General features: G+C 44.7%; 11 non-coding genes across 11 annotated transcripts; 6 read left to right on the forward strand and 5 right to left on the reverse strand.

Annotated features, from left to right (window-relative positions):
- Positions 1-593: 593 nt before the first annotated feature.
- Positions 594-666, forward strand: TRNAR-ACG (transfer RNA arginine (anticodon ACG)). The gene has a single exon. It is a non-coding gene; the product is annotated as a tRNA-Arg (tRNA).
- Positions 667-1,691: 1,025 nt separating this feature from the next.
- TRNAK-CUU (transfer RNA lysine (anticodon CUU)) lies at positions 1,692-1,764 on the reverse strand. The gene has a single exon. It is a non-coding gene; the product is annotated as a tRNA-Lys (tRNA).
- A 6,517-nt stretch (positions 1,765-8,281) lies between these two features.
- On the forward strand, positions 8,282-8,354 carry TRNAR-ACG (transfer RNA arginine (anticodon ACG)). The gene has a single exon. It is a non-coding gene; the product is annotated as a tRNA-Arg (tRNA).
- Positions 8,355-9,391: 1,037 nt separating this feature from the next.
- Positions 9,392-9,464, reverse strand: TRNAK-CUU (transfer RNA lysine (anticodon CUU)). Its single transcript has one exon. It is a non-coding gene; the product is annotated as a tRNA-Lys (tRNA).
- Positions 9,465-12,132: 2,668 nt separating this feature from the next.
- On the forward strand, positions 12,133-12,205 carry TRNAR-ACG (transfer RNA arginine (anticodon ACG)). Its single transcript has one exon. It is a non-coding gene; the product is annotated as a tRNA-Arg (tRNA).
- Positions 12,206-13,230: 1,025 nt separating this feature from the next.
- Positions 13,231-13,303, reverse strand: TRNAK-CUU (transfer RNA lysine (anticodon CUU)). The gene has a single exon. It is a non-coding gene; the product is annotated as a tRNA-Lys (tRNA).
- A 3,667-nt stretch (positions 13,304-16,970) lies between these two features.
- Positions 16,971-17,043, forward strand: TRNAR-ACG (transfer RNA arginine (anticodon ACG)). The gene has a single exon. It is a non-coding gene; the product is annotated as a tRNA-Arg (tRNA).
- A 1,038-nt stretch (positions 17,044-18,081) lies between these two features.
- Positions 18,082-18,154, reverse strand: TRNAK-CUU (transfer RNA lysine (anticodon CUU)). Its single transcript has one exon. It is a non-coding gene; the product is annotated as a tRNA-Lys (tRNA).
- Positions 18,155-20,821: 2,667 nt separating this feature from the next.
- On the forward strand, positions 20,822-20,894 carry TRNAR-ACG (transfer RNA arginine (anticodon ACG)). The gene has a single exon. It is a non-coding gene; the product is annotated as a tRNA-Arg (tRNA).
- Positions 20,895-21,888: 994 nt separating this feature from the next.
- On the reverse strand, positions 21,889-21,961 carry TRNAK-CUU (transfer RNA lysine (anticodon CUU)). The gene has a single exon. It is a non-coding gene; the product is annotated as a tRNA-Lys (tRNA).
- Positions 21,962-24,636: 2,675 nt separating this feature from the next.
- Positions 24,637-24,709, forward strand: TRNAR-ACG (transfer RNA arginine (anticodon ACG)). The gene has a single exon. It is a non-coding gene; the product is annotated as a tRNA-Arg (tRNA).
- Positions 24,710-26,539: the final 1,830 nt, after the last annotated feature.

The following is a 26,539-nucleotide window of genomic DNA, read 5'->3' on the forward strand; positions in this document are numbered from 1 at the left end:
TGGTGCGAGCGTAGGAACGGGGTCTAGTTAGCCTCGGGAGGTCACGTGTGTAGAGGTGGGTCCGATTCCAACCTCAGCCATCTTTGATTTGGTACACCGTGATTACTCACTCTTTTTTCAGGCAAAAGCCGGGATGGTGCCTAACTTGAGGCCACGACTGCTTCCTTCCCTCTTCCTTGTACATCCCTTCCAATCTTCCCACTCCCTCACAAGGCCCCTATTCAGTATAGCAGGTGAGGCTGCCTGGGTGAGGTACTAGTCATTCTCAGAAGTTGTATCCCCCGACCAATTATCTCACGCTCCAGGACACTGCCCTTGTGGCTGTAGACGTGGGATCCCGCGCTGAGTCCGAGGGAATAAAAAACCCTGGAGGGTAACGGGAATAAGAAAGGAAATAAATAAATGATTGTTGACCAGATGCGAAAGATGATATACTGGATACCCCCTCACGTTTAAAATCAAGTGTCATATCTGAACATACCGTGTCTCTCAGCCTACATATGTGAATGTACAGACCCAATTCAATGACACGAAATAATCAGGAAACCCTCCTCACCAAATATATCATTACCATGGTAAAGACCGTTGCGACAGGCCCTGTGGCGCAATGGATAACGTGTCTGACTACGGATCAGAAGATTCCAGGTTCGAATCCTGGCAGGGTCGTTACACTTTTGTTTCTACAACCCCTTGAGACTTACATCCTGGCTTATACATTTCTGGCACTCAGATTATAGACATGACTTCAGTTCACCTCTTCCGGAAGTGGAAATATTTTGTAACGAGACCTTAACTTCTAAATTTCCGGCGTAGTGGTGGCAGGATTTGAAGCTAATCATGTTCTCTTACTACCGAGGCTACAGATAATCTTTATACTCCATTTCTCCTAGTGCATTTCTGATCAGTACGTAGATGGCACAAGGGTGAAATCGACTCATTATTGATTTGCCACTCACTGCAGGAATCGAAGAGAGAAAGGAAAATGTTCTAAACGATCGAATATTTAGGGTATGGACGGAGGAGGGGATAATAACATGAGGTACGGTAAAATTAAATACTGCTAAGAGATCGCTTAGTAGCATTCTGGTCAGAAGATAACAAAAGTTAACGAAGGGACGTCGAGTGCTCAGGATAACATGGCGAATCTATTACAAAATCTTGAAGAGAACGTCAGAAGTTCCTAGGACTCAGCTATCAAGACATTGGACTCACAGGTTTTGAACAGGTTGGGAAGTTCTTCAGATAGGTGCAGGGTTAAGTGGCTCAGAGAATAGAGGCCTAGGCTTCTAACAATGGACACAGAAGTCTGTCAGTGCGCCCACGCTCACACACACTGCTTTTGGTAAAAAATTATGTCATTAAAAACACTTTGAAAATATCTCGTAATCGTCAACGCTCAGCTGAGAACAAATATTTTACCGATCAGTATCACTGAACACAGTGTACTCTAATTGATTATTATCATACAGTTTGACGGGTATATTACTTTTTCATTCTTTCTAAGTCCGCTAACCGCCCAGGCTTAGTTTTTTTTTCCGCATGCTCAGAGGTATTCCGGCACTAGTACCTCAAGGGCAGTGTCCTGGAGAGTGATACTTTGCTGAACAGGTCTCTTTTGGGGATGGGAAGATGGTAGTGGACAAGTGTTTATCAGGTCAAATTATATTCGCATCGACGGGCTTAAAAATTCCCGCCCAACGTGGGGCTCGAACCCACGACCCTGAGATTAAGAGTCTCATGCTCTACCGACTGAGCCAGCCGGGCGATGTTGTCTAAATTAAATGACGGTGGCATACTTATCTACAACTAAGTTGCGGGGATAAAGGGAAAGTTCTCTCGGCTGGTTGGTCTGAGCTGACCCGGTGCTAACTCATTTCGTCTCTTCCTCTGATAAACAGCAGGCTTGGGTTACCCATCCAAGTGGTGGAGATACAGAGGAATACAAGTGAATGGATAAACAGAATGGCCACCCCTGTGGTGTAGTAGTTAGTGTGATTAGCTGTGGTCCGGATTCGATTCCCGGCTCTGCCACGAGGGTTGGAACGGGGCCACACAGCCTCGGGAGGTCAACTGAGTAGAGGTGGGTTCGATTCCCACTTCAGCTACCCAGGAAGTGGTTTTCCGTTGTTTCCAACTTCTCCTTCATTTAAATTCTGGGAGGGTACCAAACTTGGCTACGGCTGTTTCCTACCCTCTTCCTAAACTATCAATTCCAGCCCACCCGTCCCTCACAAGGTCCCTTGTTCAGCATTGCAGGTGAGGCCTCAGAGGCGAGATACTGATCCTCTACGCTAGTTGTATCCCAGAAAAAACAACTCACGATCCAGAACACTTCCCTTGAGGCGGCAGAGGTGGAATCAATTGCTGAGTCCGAAAAGAGAGAGTGTATCAGGTAGCGTTTCTGAAATAAAAATTATTACAAACTCGGAACATATGCTGCTCTCAATTTGAGAAGGAAATCAATATTTTTCTCCGCCATTGTTGCAGCTACGCAAGAGACTATCCTCATTTTCTCCCTATTGAAATTCTGTTAAAAAGAGAACAATAAAACTTTGATTCCACCTATCAATACATTAAAAGCAATTATAAATTTAGGATCTCATCCTTATTTTATTGCTTAGTTGTTCAAATATATGACAGGCAGGCGCGTAGAGGCGCGCGGCTGTGATCTTGCATCAGGGAGATAGTAGGTTCGAATGCCACTATCGCCAGCCCTGATTTTTTTAAAAGTTGTTTTACGTTGCACAGACACGGATAGGTCTTACGGCGACGATGGGACAGGAAAGGGCTAAGAGTGGGAAGGAATCGGCCGTGGCCTTAATTAAGGTACAGCCCCAGCATTTGCCTGGTGGGAAAATGGGAAACCACGGAAAACCTTTTTCAGGGCTGCCGACAGTGGGGTACGAACCAGGCAGGAAATTGGTTTTCCGTTGGTTCCCATTTTCACACCAGGCAAATGCTGGGTCTGTACCTTATTCAAGGCCACTGCCGCTTCCATCCCACTCCTAGGCCTTTCCTATCCCATCGTCGCCATAATACCCATCTGTTTTGGAGCGACATAAAGCCCCTACCAAAAAAAAAAAAAAAAGAGGTAACATATGACAAGTTTCTATCATATTTTGAACATCTTCAGCTAAAAATATTCTTACAATTTTAAATTGATAAGATTGTTCTAGAACTTGGACTTAATGGTTTCCAATTAACAAACTTATCCATAATAAACTTTAAACATAAACTTTAAATATAAAGCGCACCGTATATATATTACGTCGTCTTAATGAAAATACTATTACTATTTATTGAGTTTGAGACTTTCAAAAAAATACCTTATTCTAACATTCTAATAGTTATTGTTACATCATCATCATCATCATCATCATCTGTTTACCCTCCAGGTTCGGTTTTTCCCTCGGACTTAGCGAGGGATCCCACCTCTACCGCCTCAAGGGCAGTGTCCTGGAGCTTCAGACTCTTGGTCGGGGGATACAACTGGGGAGTATGACCAGTACCTCGCCCAGGCGGCCTCACCTGCTATGCTGAACAGGGGCCTTGTGGAGGGATGGGAAGATTGGAAGGGATAGGCAAGGAAGAGGGAAGGAAGCGGCCGTGGCCTTAAGTTAGGTACCATCCCGGCATTCGCCTGGAGGAGAAGTGGGAAACCACGGAAAACCACTTCCAGGATGGGTGAGATGGGAATCGAACCCACCTCTACTCAGTTGACCTCCCGAGGCTGAGTGGACCCCGTTCCAGCCCTCGTACCACTTTTCATATTTCGTGGCAGAGCCAGGAATCGAACCCGGGCCTCCGGGGGTGGCAGCTAATCACGCTAACCACTACACCACAGAGGCGGAGTTATTGTTACAGCTGTCTCATATTTTGGAAAATGATCCTTCGTTTAAGGTTTGTTGGGGGGTTGAAATAAGGGTTGCGAATTTTCTGCCGAATCGGATACATCTTCTGCATCGGAACTCACTTGTTCTTGTTTTTCACAATAGTCAGGCTACACACGATACTAGCACTTAATTCTTTTTACCTCCCTTTCTTTGGCATTCTCTGACTTCTTGCACTGTTATTAAAAATAATATTACTTACGTTTGGCACATGGCAATTTCATATGTGGAGCAGGGTTAGATTTCAGCTCTCTTCTGCGGACTAGCTGATGTAAATCTGACTTCAGACTTCCAGCTATATCAGTCGGCAGAGCATGAGACTCTTAATGTCAGAGTTGTGGATTCGAGCCGCACGTTGGGCGGGAATTTGTCTGCCTCTGTGGTGTATTGGTTAGTGTGATTAGCTGCCACCCCCGGAGGCCCTGGTTCGATTCCCTGCTCTGTCACGAAATTTGAAAAGTGGTGCGAGCGTAGGAACGGGGCCTAGTTAGCCTCGGGAGATCACGTGTGTAGAGGTGGGTCCGATTCCAACCTCAGCCATCTTTGATTTGGTACACCGTGATTACTCACTCTTTTTTCAGGCAAAAGCCGGGATGGTGCCTAACTTGAGGCCACGACTGCTTCCTTCCCTCTTCCTTGTACATCCCTTCCAATCTTCCCATTCCCTCACAAGGCCCCTATTCAGTATAGCAGGTGAGGCTGCCTGGGTGAGGTGCTAGTCATTCTCCGAAGTTGTATCCCCCGACCAATTATCTCACGCTCCAGGACACTGCCCTTGTGGCTGTAGACGTGGGATCCCGCGCTGAGTCCGAGGGAAAAACAAACCCTGGAGGGTAACGGGAATAAGAAAGGAAATAAATAAATGATGTGGTGTAGGGGAGAAGGGGGCACATTTGAACATGGGGCACATTTGAACAATTTGAATAATCCGCCAGACAATTGAAAGTTCTAATATCTAATTTCATTATTTGAGAGTGGCACCCCTGCTCTTCAGGTGATATTTGTTTTCCCGCCATTCATTTGTTGTGTTTGGTGTGGGCTAATGAACAAGTATTACGCTGCATTGAAAGTAAATTTGCCAAGTGAACTTTGTAAGGTATTTGTGACTGTGTTGTTCCATAAAAGGTAAGTTTGTTTCTGCAGTACTACATATTAATGGTTTGTGAAGCGTGCCAGTAGAACAAAGCTGTTGCAAGGTCTTGCTGTTCAGCAGAATTTAAGGTTACGGTTAATGGCTGCATGCGGGGTAGATTTGAACACTGCCTTTGGGGGCACATTTGAACACTGTTCAAATGAGCCCCACTGTAAGTACACATGTTTATGAAGCAAAATATAACAAAAAACTCCTACTGATTAGTTTGAATTGATTTTAGAACTGAGGAAAACTATGGTTCGTACGTGCACTAAGAAGAGAAACAAACCGGATGTCCCGGAGGAAGTTATAAGGGAGGCTGTAAGAGCTGTCATGGAGAGAAGTCATTCGTTGAGGGAGGCTGCTTCAAAATATGGAATGACTCACACTGCATTGTACTACAGAGTTAAAAAGGAGAAGAATGGCCTAAACAAATCTCGTGTGTTTTCTTTGCGGTATGCAAGTCGGCAAGTGTTCAGTAAAAATCAAGAGCTAATGCTACAAGATTACATTGTTAAGTGCTCTAAAATTAGTTACGGAATGACTTACATGCAAATTCGTCAGTTGGCGTAAGATTATGCTAAGAAATCAGGCTGTAAATATCCAACTACCTGGGATGAAAACAACATTGCAGGAATTGACTAGGTACAGGGATTTATGAAGCGACATAAGAAACTTGCTCTTCGTAAGCCTGAAAATACAAGTCTCGCCAGAGCCAGTGCGTTCAACAAACCAAATGTAATGGAATTTTATGACAATTATGAGCAAGCACTTAAATTGGTGCCGATCAGTGCGGACAGAATCTTGAATCTCGATGAAACGGGGGTATCTACAGTTGTACAGTCTCCAGATGTTGTTACACAGGTGGGGGTGAATCAGGTTGGGCAAGTAGTTTCTGGAGAGCGTGGAAAAATGATAACAGTTTGTATGATAATCAATGCTGTTGGTAATAGTTTACCACCTGTTTTCGTCTTTCCAAGGGCGAGACTTGCTGACTCACTGATGTTTGGTGCACTACTTGGAAGCCTGGGCCTAGTCAATAGTCCTAGAATTAGCTGGATGACAGGACCTTTGTTTTTAATGGTACTGGAGCATGTCAAGAAAATGACTAAGTGTTCGAAGGAAGACCCTATCATTTTGTTATTGGATAATCATGAGTCCCATTGCACTCTAGATTCTATTCTGTATGCCCGAGAGCATGGTATCGTTTTGGTCACTTTCCCCCCGCACTGCACACACCGGCTGTAGCCACTAGATGTAGGAGTCATGGGGTCATTCAAAGGAAAGCTACGAATCGCACAGCACGACTGGATGACTGCTAATCCTGGTAAAACAATAACAATTCATGACTTAGCAGCATTAACGAATGTTGCTTTTCAAGCTTCCTTCACTGTGAAGAACATAACTGCTGCTTTTTCTAAGACAAGCAAGACCTTGCAACAGCTTTGTTCTACTGGCACGCTTCACAACCCATTAATATGTAGTACTGCAGAACCTTTTTCTAGGTTTGCTTTCTGTGATGACGATTTCGAGCCATCATGCGTTACCAGTGAGGAAGTCACTGTTTCAGAGAACTCTGTCCCTTCTGCTACCAGGCCTGGAACACCTAGGCCTACTGGAAAACCTTGCGAGGAAACTCCAAGATCACAAATGGAGAACCTTTCACCAGAAGATGTTCGATCCTTTCCGAAAGCTGGACCTAGTTGCGAAAAAAGGCAAATAAAGAAAGCCAAATCCCGCATTTTAACAGCTACCCCAGTTAAAGACTGCATTGAGGAGAAAACTGTAGCGAGGGCTGCTCTAAAGAGAAATATGGCAGGGAGGCTAACAATCAAAGCAAATTTCGAGGAAGTCAGAAGAAACCTAAGAAACAACTGACGTTTTCATCGTCCAGTGAAAGTGATGAGGATATTTCAGTTCACGATGAATCAGATTTTGAGACATTTGAAGAAATCGTGGGGTCTCCTGAGATGGCAGGCAATGAAAAAATATTAACAGGTGACTTTCTGTTAATTCGATACGCTACAAAGAAAAACAAGGTGTTGTTTGTAGGTCAAGTAATCGAAATATCCGACAGTCTTACATATAAGATAAAATTCATGCGCAGGTACGGGGAGACATGGAAATTTCTATTTCCGGAAATAGATATCAGTGAAGTTGAAAGAGATGATATTGTTGTCAAACTTCCAACGCCATATACGTCAAGTGGAACTGCACGCAGTGCAGCATTGAAAACTTTCGGTGTGAACTTCAACTTTTGCAAGGACAAAGTTATGTAATCAAGTGAAAAGTGTCCTTCAAACAACATAAATCTTAAATAATTGATGTATTTTGTACCGATTTGTGTATGTTCATAAGTGCCCCATGTGTAGTTCAGAGGTACCCCAGGACTGGGGTAGTTATGAACATGTTGCATCCTTATCGTTTTCTATTAATAGGGTGCATCAGAGCCTTAATTTTGTGGTTCATTCAATTTGAAACTGTGTATAATATGTTACTCTTTCAAGAATGTTGTGATTTCGATGAATAAAATATTTTGGGTAGTAAGAAAAAAAATTTCTCAAAATTTGTTCAAATGTGCCCCCTTCTCCCCTAGTGGTTAGCGTGTTTAGCTGCCACCCCCGGAGGTCCGGGTTCGATTCCCGGCTCTGCCACGAAAATTTGAAAAGTGGTACGAGGGCTGGAACGGGGTCCACTCAGCCTCGGGAGGTCAACTGAGTAGAGGTGGGTTCGATTCCCACCTCAGCCATCCTGGAAGTGGTTTTCCGTGGTTTCATACTTCTCCTCCAGGCGAATGCCGGGATGGTACCTAACTTAAGGCCACGGCCGCTTCCTTCCCTGTTCCTTGCCTATCCCTTCCAATCTTCCCATCCCTCCACAAGGCCCCTGTTCAGCATAGCAGGTGAGGCCGCCTGGACGAGGTACTGGTCATACTCCCCAGTTGTATTCAGACCAAGAGTCTGAAGCTCCAGGACACTGCCCTTGAGGCGGTAGAGGTGGGATCCCTCGCTCAGTCCGAGGGAAAAACCGAACCTGGAGGGTAAACAGATGATGATGATGATAAATAAATGATAGTTGACCTGATGCGAAAGATGATATCCTGGATACTCCCTCACGTTTAAAATCAAGTGTCATATCTGAACATACCGTGTCTCTCAGCCTACATATGTGAATGTACAGACCCAATTCAATCACACGAAATAATCAGGAAACCCTCCTCACCAAATATATCATTACCATGGTAAAGACCGTTGCGACAGGCCCTGTGGCGCAATGGATAACGCGTCTGACTACGGATCAGAAGATTCCAGGTTCGAATCCTGGCAGGGTCGTTACACTTTCATTTCTACAACCCCTTGAGACTTACATCCTGGCTTTTACATTTCTGGCACTCAGATTATAGACATGACTTCGGTTCACCTCTTCCGGAAGTGGAAATATTTTGTAACGAGACCTTAACTTCTAAATTTCCGGCGTAGTGGTGGCAGGATTTGAAGCTAATCATGTTCTCTTACTACCGAGGCTACAGATAATCTTTATACTCCATTTCTCCTAGTGCATTTCTGATCAGTACGAAGATGGCAGAAGGGTGAAATCGACTCATTAATGATTTGCCACTCACTGCAGGAATCGAAGAGAGAAAAGGAAATGTTCTAAACCATCGAATATTTAGGGTATGGACGGAGGAGGGGATAATAACATGAGGTACGGTAAAATTAAATACTGCTAAGAGATCTCTTAGTAGCATTCTGGTCAGAAGATAACAAAAGTTAACGAAGGGACGTCGAGTGCTCAGGATAACATGGCGATTCTATTACAAATTCTTGAAGAGAACGTCAGAAGTTCCTAGGACTCAGCTATCAAGACATTGGACTCACAGGTTTTGAACAGGTTGGGAAGTTCTTCAGATAGGTGCAGGGTTAGGTGGCTCAGAGAATAGAGGCCTAGGCTTCTAACAATGGACACAGAAGTCTGTCAGTGCGCCATCGCTCACACACACTGCTTTTAGTAAAAAATTATGTCATTAAAAACACTTTGGAAATATCTCGTAATCGTCAACGCTCAGCTGAGAACAAATATTAATTATATAATTTTACCGATCAGTATCACTGAACACAGTGTACTCTAATTGATTATTATCATATAGTTTGACGGGTATCTTACTTTTTCATTCTTTCTTAGTCCGCTAACCGCCCAGGCTTAGTTTTTTTTTCCGCATGCTCAGAGGTATTCCGACACTAGTACCTCAAGGGCAGTGTCCTGGAGAGTGACACTTTGCTGAACAGGTCTCTTTTGGGGATGGGAAGATGGTAGTGGACAAGTGGTTATCAGGTCAAATCATATTCGCATCGACGGGCTTAAAAATTCCCGCCCAACGTGGGGCTCGAACCCACGACCCTGAGATTAAGAGTCTCATGCTCTACCGACTGAGCTAGCCGGGCGATGTTGTCTAAATTAAATGACGGCGGCATACTTATCTACAACTAAGTTGCGGGGATAAAGGGAAAGTTCTCTCGGCTGGTTGGTCTGAGCTGACCCGGTGCCAACTCATTTCGTCTCCTCCTCTGATAAACAGCAGGTTTGGGTTACCCATCCAAGTGGTGGAGATACAGAGGAATACAAGTGAATGGATAAACAGAATGGCCACCCCTGTGGTGTAGTGTTTAGTGTGATTAGCTGTGGTCCGGATTCGATTCCCGGCTCTGCCACGAGGGTTGGAACGGGGCCACACAGCTTCTGGAGGTCAACTGAGTAGAGGTGGGTTCGATTCCCACTTCAGCTACCCAGGAAGTGGTTTTCCGTTGTTTCCAACTTCTCCTTCATTTAAATTCTGGGAGGGTACCAAACTTGGCTACGGCTGTTTCCTACCCTCTTCCTTAACTATCAATTCCAGCCCACCCGTCCCTCACAAGGTCCCTTGTTCAGCATTGCAGGTGAGGCCTCAGAGGAGAGATACTGATCCTCTACGCTAGTTGTATCCCAGAAAAAACAACTTACGATCCAGAACACTTCCTTTGAGGCGGCATATGTGGAATCAATTGCTGAGTCCGAAAAAAGAGAGTGTATCAGTAGCGTTTCTGAAATAAAAATTATTACATACTCGGAACATATGCTGCTCTCAATTTGAGAAGGAAATCAATATTTTTCTCCGCCATTGTTGCAGCTATGCAAGAGACTATCCTCATTTTCTCCCTATTGAAATTCTGTTAAAAAGAGAACAATAAAACTTTGATTCCACCTATCAATACATTAAAAGCAATTATAAATTTAGGATCTCATCCTTATTTTATTGCATAGTTGTTAAAACATATGACAGCCAGGGGCGTAGAGGCGCGCGGCTGTGAGCTTGCATCAGGGAGATAGTAGGTTCGAATGCCACTATCGCCAGCCCTGATTTTTTAAAAGTTGTTTTACGTTGCACATATACGGATAGGTCTTACGGCGACGATGGGACAGGAAAGGGCTAAGAGTGGGAAGGAATCGGCCGTGGCCTTAATTAAGGTACAGCCCCAGCATTTGCCTGGTGGGAAAATGGGAAACCACGGAAAACCTTTTTCAGGGCTGCCGACAGTGGGGTACGAACCAGCCAGGAAATTGGTTTTCCGTTGGTTCCCATTTTCACACCAGGCAAATGCTGGGTCTGTACCTTATTCAAGGCCACTGCCGCTTCCGTCCCACTCCTAGGCCTTTCCTATCCCATCGTCGCCATAATACCCATCTGTTTTGGAGCGATATAAAGCCCCTACCAAAAAAAAAAAAGAGGTAACATATGACAGGTTTCTATCATATTTTGAACATCTTCAGCTAAAAATATTCTTACAATTTTAAATTGATAAGATTGTTCTAGAACTTGGACTTAATGGTTTCCAATTAACAAACTTATCCATAATAAACTTTAAACATAAACTTTAAATATAAAGCGCACCGTATATATATTACGTCGTCTTAATGAAAATACTATTACTATTTATTGAGTTTGAGACTTTCAAAAAAATACTTTATTCTAACATTCTAATAGTTATTGTTACAGCTGTCTCATATTTTGGAAAATGATCCTTCGTGTAAGGTTTGTTGGGGGGTTGAAATAAGGGTTGCGAATTTTCTGCCGAATCGGATACATCTTCTGCATCGGAACTCACTTGTTCTTGTTTTTCACAATAGTCAGGCTACACACGATACTAGCACTTAATTCTTTTTACCTCCCTTTCTTTGGCATTCTCTGACTTCTTGCACTGTTATTAAAAATAATATTCCTTACGTTTGGCACATGGCAATTTCATATGTGGAGCAGGGTTAGATTTCAGCTCTCTTCTGCGGACTAGCTGATGTAAATCTGACTTCAGTCTTCCGGCTATATCAGTCGCCAGAGCATGAGACTCTTAATGTCAGAGTTGTGGATTCGAGCCGCACGTTGGGCGGGAATTTGTCTGCCTCTGTGGTGTATTGGTTAGTGTGATTAGCTGCCACCCCCGGAGGCCCTGGTTCGATTCCCTGCTCTGTCACGAAATTTGAAAAGTGGTGCGAGCGTAGGAACGGGGTCTAGTTAGCCTCGGGAGGTCACGTGTGTAGAGGTGGGTCCGATTCCAACCTCAGCCATCTTTGATTTGGTACACCGTGATTACTCACTCTTTTTTCAGGCAAAAGCCGGGATGGTGCTTAACTTGAGGCCACGACTGCTTCCTTCCCTCTTCGTTGTACATCCCTTCCAATCTTCCCATTCCCTCACAAGGCCCCTATTCAGTATAGCAGGTGAGGCTGCCTGGGTGAGGTACTAGTCATTCTCCGAAGTTGTATCCCCCGACCAATTATCTCACGCTCCAGGACACTGCCCTTGTGGCTGTAGACGTGGGATCCCGCGCTAAGTCCGAGGGAAAAACAAACCCTGGAGGGTAACGGGAATAAGAAAGGAAATAAATAAATGATAGTTGACCTGATGCGAAAGATGATATCCTGGATACCCCCTCACGTTTAAAATCAAGTGTCATATCTGAACATACCGTGTCTCTCAGCCTACATATGTGAATGTACAGACCCAATTCAATCACACGAAATAATCAGGAAACCCTCCTCACCAAATATATCATTACCATGGTAAAGACCGTTGCGACAGGCCCTGTGGCGCAATGGATAACGCGTCTGACTACGGATCAGAAGATTCCAGGTTCGAATCCTGGCAGGGTCGTTACACTTTTATTTCTACAACCCCTTGAGACTTACATCCTGGCTTATACATTTCTGGCACTCAGATTATAGACATGACTTCAGTTCACCTCTTCCGGAAGTGGAAATATTTTGTAACGAGACCTTAACTTCTAAATTTCCGGCGTAGTGGTGGCAGGATTTGAAGCTAATCATGTTCTCTTACTACCGAGGCTACAGATAATCTTTATACTCCATTTCTCCTAGTGCATTTCTGATCAGTACGAAGATGGCACAAGGGTGAAATCGACTCATTAATGATTTGCCACTCACTGCAGGAATCGAAGAGAGAAAGGGAAATGTTCTAAACGATCGAATATTTAGGGTATGGACGGAGGAGGGGATAGTAACATGAGGTACGGTAAAATTAAATACTGCTAAGAGATCGCTTAGTAGCATTCCGGTCAGAAGATAACAAAAGTTTACGAAGGGACGTCGAGTGCTCAGGATAACTTAGCGATTCTATTACAAATTCTTGAAGAGAACGTCAGAAGTTCCTAGGACTCAGCTATCAAGACATTGGACTCACAGGTTTTGAACAGGTTGGGAAGTTCTGCAGATAGGTGCAGGGTTAGGTGGCTCAGAGAATAGAGGCCTAGGCTTCTAAGAATGGACACAGAAGTCTGTCAGTGCGCCCACGCTCACACACACTGCTTTTGGTAAAAAATTATGTCATTAAAAACACTTTGAAAATATCTCGTAATCGTCAACGCTCAGCTGAGAACAAATATTTTACCGATCAGTATCACTGAACACAGAGTACTCTAATTGATTATTATCATATAGTTTGACGGGTATATTACTTTTTCATTCTTTCTAAGTCCGCTAACCGCCCAGGCTTAGTTTTTTTTTCCGCATGCTCAGAGGTATTCCGGCACTAGTACCTCAAGGGCAGTGTCCTGGAGAGTGATACTTTGCTGAACAGGTCTCTTTTGGGGATGGGAAGATGGTAGTGGACAAGTGGTTATCAGGTCAAATTATATTCGCATCGACGGGCTTAAAAATTCCCGCCCAACGTGGGGCTCGAACCCACGACCCTGAGATTAAGAGTCTCATGCTCTACCGACTGAGCTAGCCGGGCGATGTTGTCTAAATTAAATGACGATGGCATACTTATCTACAACTAAGTTGCGGGGATAAAGGGAAAGTTCTCTCGGCTGGTTGGTCTGAGCTGACCCGGTGCTAACTCATTTCGTCTCTTCCTCTGATAAACAGCAGGCTTGGGTTACCCATCCAAGTGGTGGAGATACAGAGGAATACAAGTGAATGGATAAACAGAATGGCCACCCCTGTGGTGTAGTAGTTAGTGTGATTTGCTGTGGTCCGGATTCGATTCCCGGCTCTGCCACGAGGGTTGGAACGGGGCCACACAGCCTCGGGAGGTCAACTGAGTAGAGGTGGGTTCGATTCCCACTTCAGCTACCCAGGAAGTGGTTTTCCGTTGTTTCCAACTTCTCCTTCATTTAAATTCTGGGAGGGTACCAAACTTGGCTACGGCTGTTTCCTACCCTCTTCCTAAACTATCAATTCCAGCCCACCCGTCCCTCACAAGGTCCCTTGTTCAGCATTGCAGGTGAGGCCTCAGAGGCGAGATACTGATCCTCTACGCTAGTTGTATCCCAGAAAAAACAACTCACGATCCAGAACACTTCCCTTGAGGCGGCAGAGGTGGAATCAATTGCTGAGTCCGAAAAGAGAGAGTGTATCAGGTAGCGTTTCTGAAATAAAAATTATTACAAACTCGGAACATATGCTGCTCTCAATTTGAGAAGGAAATCAATATTTTTCTCCGCCATTGTTGCAGCTACGCAAGAGACTATCCTCATTTTCTCCCTATTGAAATTCTGTTAAAAAGAGAACAATAAAACTTTGATTCCACCTATCAATACATTAAAAGCAATTATAAATTTAGGATCTCATCCTTATTTTATTGCTTAGTTGTTCAAACATATGACAGCCAGGCGCGTAGAGGCGCGCGGCTGTGAGCTTGCATCAGGGAGATAGTAGGTTCGAATGCCACTATCGCCAGCCCTGATTTTTTTTAAAGTTGTTTTACGTTGCACAGACACGGATAGGTCTTACGGCGACGACGGGAGAGGAAAGGGCTAAGAGTGGGAAGGAATCGGCCGTGGCCTTAATTAAGGTACAGCCCCAGCATTTGCCTGGTGGGAAAATGGGAAACCACGGAAAACCATTTTCAGGGCTGCCGACAGTGGGGTACGAACCAGGCAGGAAATTGGTTTTCCGTTGGTTCCCATTTTCACACCAGGCAAATGCTGGGTCTGTACCTTATTCAAGGCCACTGCCGCTTCCATCCCACTCCTAGGCCTTTCCTATCCCATCGTCGCCATAATACCCATCTGTTTTGGAGCGACATAAAGCCCCTACCAAAAAAAAAAAAAAGAGGTAACATATGACAAGTTTCTATCATATTTTGAACATCTTCAGCTAAAAATATTCTTGCAATTTTAAATTGATAAGATTGTTCTAGAACTTGGACTTAATGGTTTCCAATTAACAAACTTATCCATAATAAACTTTAAACATAAACTTTAAATATAAAACGCACCGTATATATATTACGTCGTCTTAATGAAAATACTATTACTATTTATTGAGTTTGAGACTTTCAAAAAAATACCTTATTCTAACATTCTAATAGTTATTGTTACATCATCATCATCATCATCATCATCTGTTTACCCTCCAGGTTCGGTTTTTCCCTCGGACTTAGCGAGGGATCCCACCTCTACCGCCTCAAGGGCAGTGTCCTGGAGCTTCAGACTCTTGGTCGGGGGATACAACTGGGGAGTATGACCAGTACCTCGCCCAGGCGGCCTCACCTGCTATGCTGAACAGGGGCCTTGTGGAGGGATGGGAAGATTGGAAGGGATAGGCAAGGAAGAGGGAAGGAAGCGGCCGTGGCCTTAAGTTAGGTACCATCCCGGCATTCGCCTGGAGGAGAAGTGGGAAACCACGGAATACCACTTCCAGGATGGGTGAGATGGGAATCGAACCCACCTCTACTCAGTTGACCTCCCGAGGCTGAGTGGACCCCGTTCCAGCCCTCGTACCACTTTTCATATTTCGTGGCAGAGCCAGGAATCGAACCCGGGCCTCCGGGGGTGGCAGCTAATCACGCTAACCACTACACCACAGAGGCGGAGTTATTGTTACAGCTGTCTCATATTTTGGAAAATGATCCTTCGTGTAAGGTTTGTTGGGGGGGTTGAAATAAGGGTTGCGAATTTTCTGCCGAATCGGATACATCTTCTGCATCGGAACTCACTTGTTCTTGTTTTTCACAATAGTCAGGCTACACACGAGACTAGCACTTAATTCTTTTTACCTCCCTTTCTTTGGCATTCTCTGACTTCTTGCACTGTTATTAAAAATAATATTCCTTACGTTTGGCACATGGCAATTTCATATGTGGAGCAGGGTTAGATTTCAGCTCTCTTCTGCGGACTAGCTGATGTAAATCTGACTTCAGACTTCCAGCTATATCAGTCGGCAGAGCATGAGACTCTTAATGTCAGAGTTGTGGATTCGAGCCGCACGTTGGGCGGGAATTTGTCTGCCTCTGTGGTGTGTTGGTTAGTGTGATTAGCTGCCACCCCCGGAGGCCCTGGTTCGATTCCCTGCTCTGTCACGAAATTTGAAAAGTGGTGCGAGCGTAGGAACGGGGCCTAGTTAGCCTCGGGAGATCACGTGTGTAGAGGTGGGTCCGATTCCAACCTCAGCCATCTTTGATTTGGTACACCGTGATTACTCACTCTTTTTTCAGGCAAAAGCCGGGATGGTGCCTAACTTGAGGCCACGACTGCTTCCTTCCCTCTTCGTTGTACATCCCTTCCAATCTTCCCATTCCCTCACAAGGTCCCTATTCAGTATAGCAGGTGAGGCTGCCTGGGTGAGGTACTAGTCATTCTCCGAAGTTGTATCCCCCGACCAATTATCTCACGCTCCAGGACACTGCCCTTGAGCTGTAGACGTGGGATCCCGCGCTGAGTCCGAGGGAAAAACAAACCCTGGAGGGTAACGGGAATAAGAAAGGAAATAAATAAATGATGTGGTGTAGTGGTTAGCGTGATTAGCTGCCACCCCCGGAGGTCCGGGTTCGATTCCCGGCTCTGCCACGAAAATTTGAAAAGTGGTACGAGGGCTGGAACGGGGTCCACTCAGCCTCGGGAGGTCAACTGAGTAGAGGTGGGTTCGATTCCCACCTCAGCCATCCTGGAAGTGGTTTTCCGTGGTTTCTCACTTCTCCTCCAGGCGAATGCCGGGATGGTACCTAACTTAAGGCCACGGCCGCTTCCTTCCCTGTTCCTTGCCTATCCCTTCCAATCTTCCCATCCCTCCACAAGGCCCCTGTTCAGCATAGCAGGTGAGGCCGCCTGGACGAGGTACTGGTCATACTCTCCAGTTGTATCCCCGACCAATAGTCTGAAGCTCCAGGACACTGCCCTTGAGGCGGTAGAGGTGGGATCCCTCGCTCAGTCCGAGGGAAAAACCGAACCTGGAGGGTAAACAGATGATGATGATGATGATAAATAAATGATAGTTGACCTGATGCGAAAGATGATATCCTGGATACTCCCTCACGTTTAAAATCAAGTGTCATATCTGAACATACCGTGTCTCTCAGCCTACATATGTGAATGTACAGACCCAATTCAATCACACGAAATAATCAGGAAACCCTCCTCACCAAATATATCATTACCATGGTAAAGACCGTTGCGACAGGCCCTGTGGCGCAATGGATAACGCGTCTGACTACGGATCAGAAGATTCCAGGTTCGAATCCTGGTAGGGTCGTTACACTTTTATTTCTACAACCCCTTGAGACTTACATCCTGGCTTATACATTTCTGGCACTCAGATTATAGACATGACTTCAGTTCACCTCTTCCGGAAGTGGAAATATTTTGTAACGAGACCTTAACTTCTAAATTTCCGGCGTAGTGGTGGCAGGATTTGAAGCTAATCATGTTCTCTTACTACCGAGGCTACAGATAATCTTTATACTCCATTTCTCCTAGTGCATTTCTGATCAGTACGAAGATGGCAGAAGGGTGAAATCGACTCATTAATGATTTGCCACTCACTGCAGGAATCGAAGAGAGAAAAGGAAATGTTCTAAACCATCGAATATTTAGGGTATGGACGGAGGAGGGGATAATAACATGAGGTACGGTAAAATTAAATACTGCTAAGAGATCGCTTAGTAGCATTCTGGTCAGAAGATAACAAAAGTTAACGAAGGGACGTCGAGTGCTCAGGATAACATGGCGATTCTATTACAAATTCTTGAAGAGAACGTCAGAAGTTCCTAGGACTCAGCTATCAAGACATTGGACTCACAGGTTTTGAACAGGTTGGGAAGTTCTTCAGATAGGTGCAGGGTTATTTCGCTCAGAGAATAGAGGCCTAGGCTTCTAACAATGGACACAGAAGTCTGTCAGTGCGCCCACGCTCACACACACTGCTTTTAGTAAAAAATTATGTCATTAAAAACACTTTGGAAATATCTCGTAATCGTCAACGCTCAGCTGAGAACAAATATTAATTATATAATTTTACCGATCAGTATCACTGAACACAGTGTACTCTAATTGATTATTATCATATAGTTTGACGGGTATCTTACTTTTTCATTCTTTCTTAGTCCGCTAACCGCCCAGGCTAATTTTTTTTTTTCCGCATGCTCAGAGGTATTCCGACACTAGTACCTCAAGGGCAGTGTCCTGGAGAGTGACACTTTGCTGAACAGGTCTCTTTTGGGGATGGGAAGATGGTAGTGGACAAGTGGTTATCAGGTCAAATCATATTCGCATCGACGGGCTTAAAAATTCCCGCCCAACGTAGGGCTCGAACCCACGACCCTGAGATTAAGAGTCTCATGCTCTACCGACTGAGCTAGCCGGGCGATGTTGTCTAAATTAAATGACGGCGGCATACTTATCTACAACTAAGTTGCGGGGATAAAGGGAAAGTTCTCTCGGCTGGTTGGTCTGAGCTGACCCGGTGCCAACTCATTTCGTCTCCTCCTCTGATAAACAGCAGGTTTGGGTTACCCATCCAAGTGGTGGAGATACAGAGGAATACAAGTGAATGGATAAACAGAATGGCCACCCCTGTGGTGTAGTGTTTAGTGTGATTAGCTGTGGTCCGGATTCGATTCCCGGCTCTGCCACGAGGGTTGGAACGGGGCCACACAGCTTCTGGAGGTCAACTGAGTAGAGGTGGGTTCGATTCCCACTTCAGCTACCCAGGAAGTGGTTTTCCGTTGTTTCCAACTTCTCCTTCATTTAAATTCTGGGAGGGTACCAAACTTGGCTACGGCTGTTTCCTACCCTCTTCCTTAACTATCAATTCCAGCCCACCCGTCCCTCACAAGGTCCCTTGTTCAGCATTGCAGGTGAGGCCTCAGAGGCGAGATAAAGATCCTCTACGCTAGTTGTATCCCAGAAAAAACAACTTACGATCCAGAACACTTCCTTTGAGGCGGCATATGTGGAATCAATTGCTGAGTCCGAAAAAAGAGAGTGTATCAGTAGCGTTTCTGAAATAAAAATTATTACAGACTCGGAACATATGCTGCTCTCAATTTGAGAAGGAAATCAATATTTTCTCCGCCATTGTTGCAGCTATGCAAGAGACTATCCTCATTTTCTCCCTATTGAAATTCTGTTAAAAAGAGAACAATAAAACTTTGATTCCACCTATCAATACATTAAAAGCAATTATAAATTTAGGATCTCATCCTTATTTTATTGCATAGTTGTTAAAACATATGACAGCCAGGGGCGTAGAGGCGCGCGGCTGTGAGCTTGCATCAGGGAGATAGTAGGTTCGAATGCCACAATCGCCAGCCCTGATTTTTTTAAAAGTTGTTTTACGTTGCACAGATACGGATAGGTCTTACGGCGACGATGGGACAGGAAAGGGCTAAGAGTGGGAAGGAATCGGCCGTTTCCTTAATTAAGGTACAGCCCCAGCATTTGCCTGGTGGGAAAATGGGAAACCAGGGAAAACCTTTTTCGGGGCTGCCGACAGTGGGGTACGAACCAGCCCTGAAATTTGTTTTCCGTTGGTTCCCATTTTCACACCAGGCAAATGCTGGGTCTGTACCTTATTCAAGGCCACTGCCGCTTCCATCCCACTCCTAGGCCTTTCCTACCCCATCGTCGCCATAATACCCATCTGTTTTGGAGCGACATAAAGCCCCTACCAAAAAAAAAAAGAGGTAACGTATGACAAGTTTCTATCATATTTTGAACATCTTCAGCTAAAAATATTCTTACAATTTTAAATTGATAAGATTGTTCTAGAACTTGGACTTAATGGTTTCCAATTAACAAACTTATCCATAATAAACTTTATACATAAACTTTAAATATAAAGCGCACCGTATATATATTACGTCGTCTTAATGAAAATACTATTACTATTTATTGAGTTTGCGACTTTCAAAAAAATACCTTATTCTAACATTCTAATAGTTATTGTTACAGCTGTCTCATATTTTGGAAAATGATCCTTCGTTTAAGGTCTGTTGGGGGGTTGAAATAAGGGTTGCGAATTTTCTGCCGAATCGGATACATCTTCTGCATCGGAACTCACTTGTTCTTGTTTTTCACAATAGTCAGGCTACACACGAGACTAGCACTTAATTCTTTTTACCTCTCTTTCTTTGGCATTCTCTGACTTCTTGCACTGTTATTAAAAATAATATTCCTTACGTTTGGCACATGGCAATTTCATATGTGGAGCAGGGTTAGATTTCAGCTCTCTTCTGCGGACTAGCTGATGTAAATCTGACTTCAGACTTCCAGCTATATCAGTCGGCAGAGCATGAGACTCTTAATGTCAGAGTTGTGGATTCGAGCCGCACGTTGGGCGGGAATTTGTCTGCCTCTGTGGTGTATTGGTTAGTGTGATTAGCTGCCACCCCCGGAGGCCCTGGTTCGATTCCCTGCTCTGTCACGAAATTTGAAAAGTGGTGCGAGCGTAGGAACGGGGTCTAGTTAGCCTCGGGAGGTCACGTGTGTAGAGGTGGGTCCGATTCCAACCTCAGCCATCTTTGATTTGGTACACCGTGATTACTCACTCTTTTTTCAGGCAAAAGCCGGGATGGTGCCTAACTTGAGGCCACGACTGCTTCCTTCCCTCTTCGTTGTACATCCCTTCCAATCTTCCCATTCCCCCACAAGGCCCCTATTCAGTATAGCAGGTGAGGCTGCCTGGGTGAGGTACTAGTCATTCTCCGAAGTTGTATCCCCCGACCAAATATCTCACGCTCCAGGACACTGCCCTTGTGGCTGATGACGTGGGATGCCACGCTGTGTCCGAGGGAAAAACAAACCCTGGAGGGTAACGGGAATAAGAAAGGAAATAAATAAATGATAGTTGACCTGATGCGAAAGATGATATCCTGGATACTCCCTCACGTTTAAAATCAAGTGTCATATCTGAACATACCGTGTCTCTCAGCCTACATATGTGAATGTACAGACCCAATTCAATCACACGAAATAATCAGGAAACCCTCCTCAGCAAATATATCATTACCATGGTAAAGACCGTTGCGACAGGCCCTGTGGCGCAATGGATAACGCGTCTGACTACGGATCAGAAGATTCCAGGTTCGAATCCTGGCAGGGTCGTTACACTTTTATTTCTACAACCCCTTGAGTCTTACATCCTGGCTTATACATTTCTGGCACTCAGATTATAGACAAGACTTCAGTTCACCTCTTCCGGAAGTGGAAATATTTTGTAACGAGACCTTAACTTCTAATTTTCCGGCGTAGTGGTGGCAGGATTTGAAGCTAATCATGTTCTCTTACTACCGAGGCTACAGATAATCTTTATACTCCATTTCTCCTAGTGCATTTCTGATCAGTACGAAGATGGCAGAAGGGTGAAATCGACTCATTAATGATTTGCCACTCACTGCAGGAATCGAAGAGAGAAAAGGAAATGTTTTAAACCATCGAATATTTAGGGTATGGACGGAGGAGGGGATAATAACATGAGGTACGGTAAAATTAAATACTGCTAAGAGATCGCTTAGTAGCATTCTGGTCAGAAGATAACAAAAGTTAACGAAGGGACGTCGAGTGCTCAGGATAACATGGCGATTCTATTACAAATTCGTGAAGAGAACGTCAGAAGTTCCTAGGACTCAGCTATCAAGACATTGGACTCACAGGTTTTGAACAGGTTGGGAAGTTCTTCAGATAGGTGCAGGGTTAGGTGGCTCAGAGAATAGAGGCCTAGTCTTCTAACAATGATCACAGAAGTCTGTCAGTGCGCCCACGCTCACACACACTGGTTTTGGTAAACAATTATGTCATTAAGAACACTTTGGATATATCTCGTAATCGTCAACGCTCAGCTGAGAACAAATATTAATTATATAATTTTACCGATGAGTATCACTGAACACAGTGTACTCTAATTGATTATTATCATATAGTTTGACGGGTATCTTACTTTTTCATTCTTTCTTAGTGCGCTAACCGCCCAGGCTAAGATTTTTCCCGCAAGCTCAGAGTGACACTTTGCTGAACAGGTCTCTTTTGAGGGTGGGAAGATGGTAGTGGACAACTGGTTATCAGGTCAAATCGTATTCGCATCGACGGGCTTAAAAATTCCCGCCCAACGTGGGGCTCCAACCCACGGCCCTGAGATTAAGAGTCTCATGCTCTACCGACTGAGCTAGCCGGGCGGTATATTTATCTACAACTAAGTTGTGGGGATAAAGGGAAAGTTCTCTCGGCTGGTTGGTCTGAGCTGACTCGGTGCCAACTCATTTCGTCTCTTCCTCTGATAAACAGCAGGTTTGGGTTACCCATCCAAGTGGTGGAGATACAGAGGAATACAAGAGAATGGATAAACAGAATGGCCACCCCTGTGGTGTAGTGGTTAGTGTGATTAGCTGTGGTCCGGATTCCACTCCCGGCTCTGCCACGAGGGTTGGAACGGGGCCACACAGCCTCGGGAGGTCAACTGAGTAGAGGTGGGTTCGATTCCCACTTCAACTACCCAGGAAGTGGTTTTCCGTTGTTTCCAACTTCTCCTTCATTTAAATTCTGGGAGGGTACCATACTTGGCTACGGCTGTTTCCTACCCTCTTCCTTATCTATCAATTCCAGCCCACCCGTCCCTCACAAGGTCCCTTGTTCAGCATTGCAGGTGAGGCCTCAGAGGCGAGATACTGATCCTCTACGCTAGTTGTATCCCAGAAAAAACAACTCACGATCCAGAACACTTCCCTTGAGGCGGCAGAGGTGGAATCAATTGCTGAGTCCGAAAAAAGAGAGTGTATCAGGTAGCGTTTCTGAAATAAAAATTATTACAGACTCGGAACATATGCTGCTCTCAATTTGAGAAGGAAATCAATATTTTTCTCTGCCATTGTTGCAGCTATGCTAGAGACTATCCTCATTTTCTCCCTATTGAAATTCTGTTAAAAAGGGAATTATAAAACTTTGATTCCACCTATTCAATACATTAAAAGCAATTATAAATTTAGGATCTCATCCTTATTTTATTGCTTATTTGTTCAAACATATGACAGCCAGGCGCGTAGAGGCGCGCGGCTGTGAGCTTGCATCAGGGAGATAGTAGGTTCGAATTTCACTATCGCCAGCCCTGAATTTTTTTTTTTTTTTGCTAGTTGTTTTACGTTGCACAGACACGGATAGGTCTTACAGCGACGATGGGACAGGAAAGGGCTTGGAGTGGGAACGAAGCGGCCGTGGCCTTAATTAAGGTACAGCCCCAGCATTTGCCTGGTGTGAAAATGGGAACCAACGGAAAACCAATTTCAGGGCTGCCGACAGTGGGGTACGAACCAATTTCAGGGCTGCCGACAGTGGGGTACGAACCAGCCCTGAAATTGGTTTTCCGTTGTTTGCCATTTTCACACCAGGCAAATGCTGGGGCTGTACCTTAATTAAGGCCACTGCCGCTTCCTTCCAACTCCTAGGCCTTTCCTATCCCATCGTCGTCATAATACCCATCTGTTTTGGTGCGACGTAAAGCCCTACTAAAAAAAAACATGTGACGAGCTTCTATCATATTTTGAACATTTACGCTAAAAATATTCTTACAAGTTTGAACTGATAAGATTGTTCTAGAACTTGGACTTAATGGTTTCCAATTAACAAACTTATCCATAATAAAATTTAAACACCTTTTAAATATAAAGCGTACCGTATATATATTACGTCGTCTTAATGAAAATACTATTACTATTTATTGATTTTGAGACTTTCAAAAAAACACCTTATTCGTACATTCTAATAGTTATTGTTACAGCTGTCTCATATTTTGGAAAATGATCCTTCGTTTAAGGTCTGTTGGGAGGTTGAAATAAGGGGGCGAATTTTCTGCCGAATCGGATACATCTTCTGCATCGGAACTCACTTGTTCTTGTTTTTCACACTAGTCAGGCTACACACGAGACTGAGCACTTCTTTCTTTTTACCTCTCTTTCTTTGACTTTCTCTGACTTCTTGCACTGTTATTAAAAATATTATTCCTTACGTTTGGCACATGGCAATTTCATATGTGGAGCAGGGTTAAATTTCAGCTTTCTTCTGCGGACTAACTGAAGTAAATCTGACTTCAGTCGTTCGGCTATATCAGTCGGCAGAGCATGAGACTCTTAATGTCAGAGTTGTGGATTCGAGCCGCACGTTGGGCGGGAATTTGTCTGCCTCTGTGGTGTGTTGGTTAGTGTGATTAGCTGCCACCTCCGGAGGCCCTGGTTCGATTCCCTGCTCTGTCACGAAATTTGAAAAGTGGTGCGAGCGCTGGAACTGGGTCCTGTTAGCCTCAGGAGGTCACGTGAGTAGAGGTGGGTTCGATTCCAACCTCAGCCATCTTTGATTTGGTATACCGTGGTTACGCACTCTTTTTTCAGGCAAAAGCCGGGATGGTGCCTAACTTGAGGCCACGACTGCTTCCTTCCCTCTTCCTTGTACATCCCTTCCAATCTTCCCATTCCCCCACAAGGCCCCTGTTCAGCATAGCAGGTGAGGCCGCCTGGGTGGGGTACTAGTCATTCTCTCAAGTTGTATCCCCCGACCAAATATCTCACGCTCCAGGACACTGCCCTTGTGGCTGTATACGTGGGATCCCGCGCTGAGTCCGAGGGAGAAACAAACCCTGGAGGTTAACGGGATTAAGAAAGGAAATAAATAAATGATAGTTTACCTGATGCGAAAGATGATATCCTGGATACTCCCTCACATTTAAAATCAAGTGTCATATCTGAACATACCGTGTCTCTCAGCCTACATACGTGAATGTACAGACCCAATTCAATCACACGAAATAATCAGGAAACCCTCCTCACCAAATATATCATTACCATGGAAAAGGCCGTATGGGACTGGCCCTGTGGCGCAATGGATAACGCGTCTGACTACGGATCAGAAGATTCCAGGTTCGAATCCTGGCAGGGTCGTTACGCTTTTATTCCTACAACCCCTTGGGACTTGCATCCTGGCTTATACATTTCTGGACCTCAGATTATATTTGTTATGTGCTTTACGTCACACCGACACAGATAGGTCTTATGGCGACGATGGGAATGGGAAGGGCTAGGAGTGGGAAGGAAGCGGCCTTGGCCTTAATTAAGGCACAGCCCCAGCATTGGCTGGTGTGATAATGGGAAACCGCTGAAAGGACCTCAGATTATAGACATGACTTCAGTTCACCTCTTCCGGAAGTGGAAGTATTTTGTAACGAGACCTTAACTTCTGAATTTGCGGCGTAGTGGTGGCCGGATTTGAAGCTAATCATGTTCTCTTACTATCGAGGCTGCAGATAATCTTTATACTCCATTCCTCCTAGTGCATTTCTGATCAGTACGGAGATGGCAGAAGGGTAAAACTGACTCATTAATGATTTGCCACTCACTGCAGGAATCGATGAGAGAAAAGGAAATGTTCTAAACCATCGAATATTTAGGGTATAGACGGAGGAGGGGATAATAACATGAGGTACGGTAAAATTAAATACTGCTAAGAGATCGCTTAGTAACATTCCGGTCAGAAGATAAATGTTAACGAAGGGAGGTCGAGTGTTCAGGATAACATGGCGATTCTATTACAAATTCGTGAAGACAATGTCAGAAGCTCCTAGGACTCAGCTATCAAGACATTGGACTCACAGGTTTTGTCAGGTTGGGAAGTTCTTCAGATAGGTGCAGGGTTAGGTGGCTCAGAGAATAGAGGCCTAGTCTCCTCACAATGGACACAGAAGAATGTGACGCGCGCCCGCGCTCACGCACACACACCGGTTTTGGTAAAAAATTGTGTCATTAAAAATACTTTGAAAAGATCTCGTAATCGTCAACGCTCAGCTGAGAACAGATATTAATTATATAATTTTACCGATCAGTATCACTGAATACACTGTACTCTAATTGATTTCTATCATACATTTTGACGGGTATCTTACTTTTTCATTCTTTCTTAGTCCGCTAACCGCCCAGGCTTATTTTTTTTTTCCCGCAAGCTCAGAGGTATTCCGACACTAGCACCTCAAGGGCAGTGTCCTGGAGAGTGAGACTTTGCTGAACAGGTCTCTTTTGGGGATGGGAAGATGGTAGTGGACAAGTGGTTATCAGGTCAAATCATATTCGCGTCGACGGGCTTAAAAACTCCACCTCAACTTGGGGCTCGAACCCACGACCCTGAGATTAAGAGTCTCATGCTCTACCGACTGAGCTAGCCGGGCGATGTTGTCCAAAGTAAATGACGGCGCCTTATTTATCTACAACTAATTTGCGGGAATAAAGGTATAGTACTCTCGGCTGGTTAGTCTGAGCTGACCCGGTGCCAACTCATTTTGTCTCTTCCTCCGATAAACAGCAGGTTTGGGTTACCCATCCAAGTGGTGGAGATACAGAGGAATACAAGTGAATGGATAAACAGAATGTCCGCCCCTGTGGTGTAGTGGTTAGTGTGATTAGCTGCGGTTCGGATTCGATTCCCGGCTCTGCCACGAGGGTTGGAACTGGGCCACTCAGCCTCGGGAGGTCAACTGAGTAGAGGTGGGTTCGATTCCCACTTCAGCCACCCTGGAAGTGGTTTTCCGTTGTTTCCCACTTCTCCTTCAGTAAATTCTGGGAGGGTACCAAACTTGGCTACGGCTGTTTTCTACCCTCTTCCTTAACTATCAATTCCTTCCCCCCCCGTCCCTCACAAGGTCCCTTGTTCAGCATAGCCTCCGAGGTGAGATACTGGTCCTCTAGGCTAGTTGTATCCCAGAAAAAACAACTCCCGCTCCA

This window comes from Anabrus simplex, chromosome 3 (genome assembly GCF_040414725.1).
Source record: "Anabrus simplex isolate iqAnaSimp1 chromosome 3, ASM4041472v1, whole genome shotgun sequence".
NCBI classification, from domain to species: domain Eukaryota; kingdom Metazoa; phylum Arthropoda; class Insecta; order Orthoptera; family Tettigoniidae; genus Anabrus; species Anabrus simplex.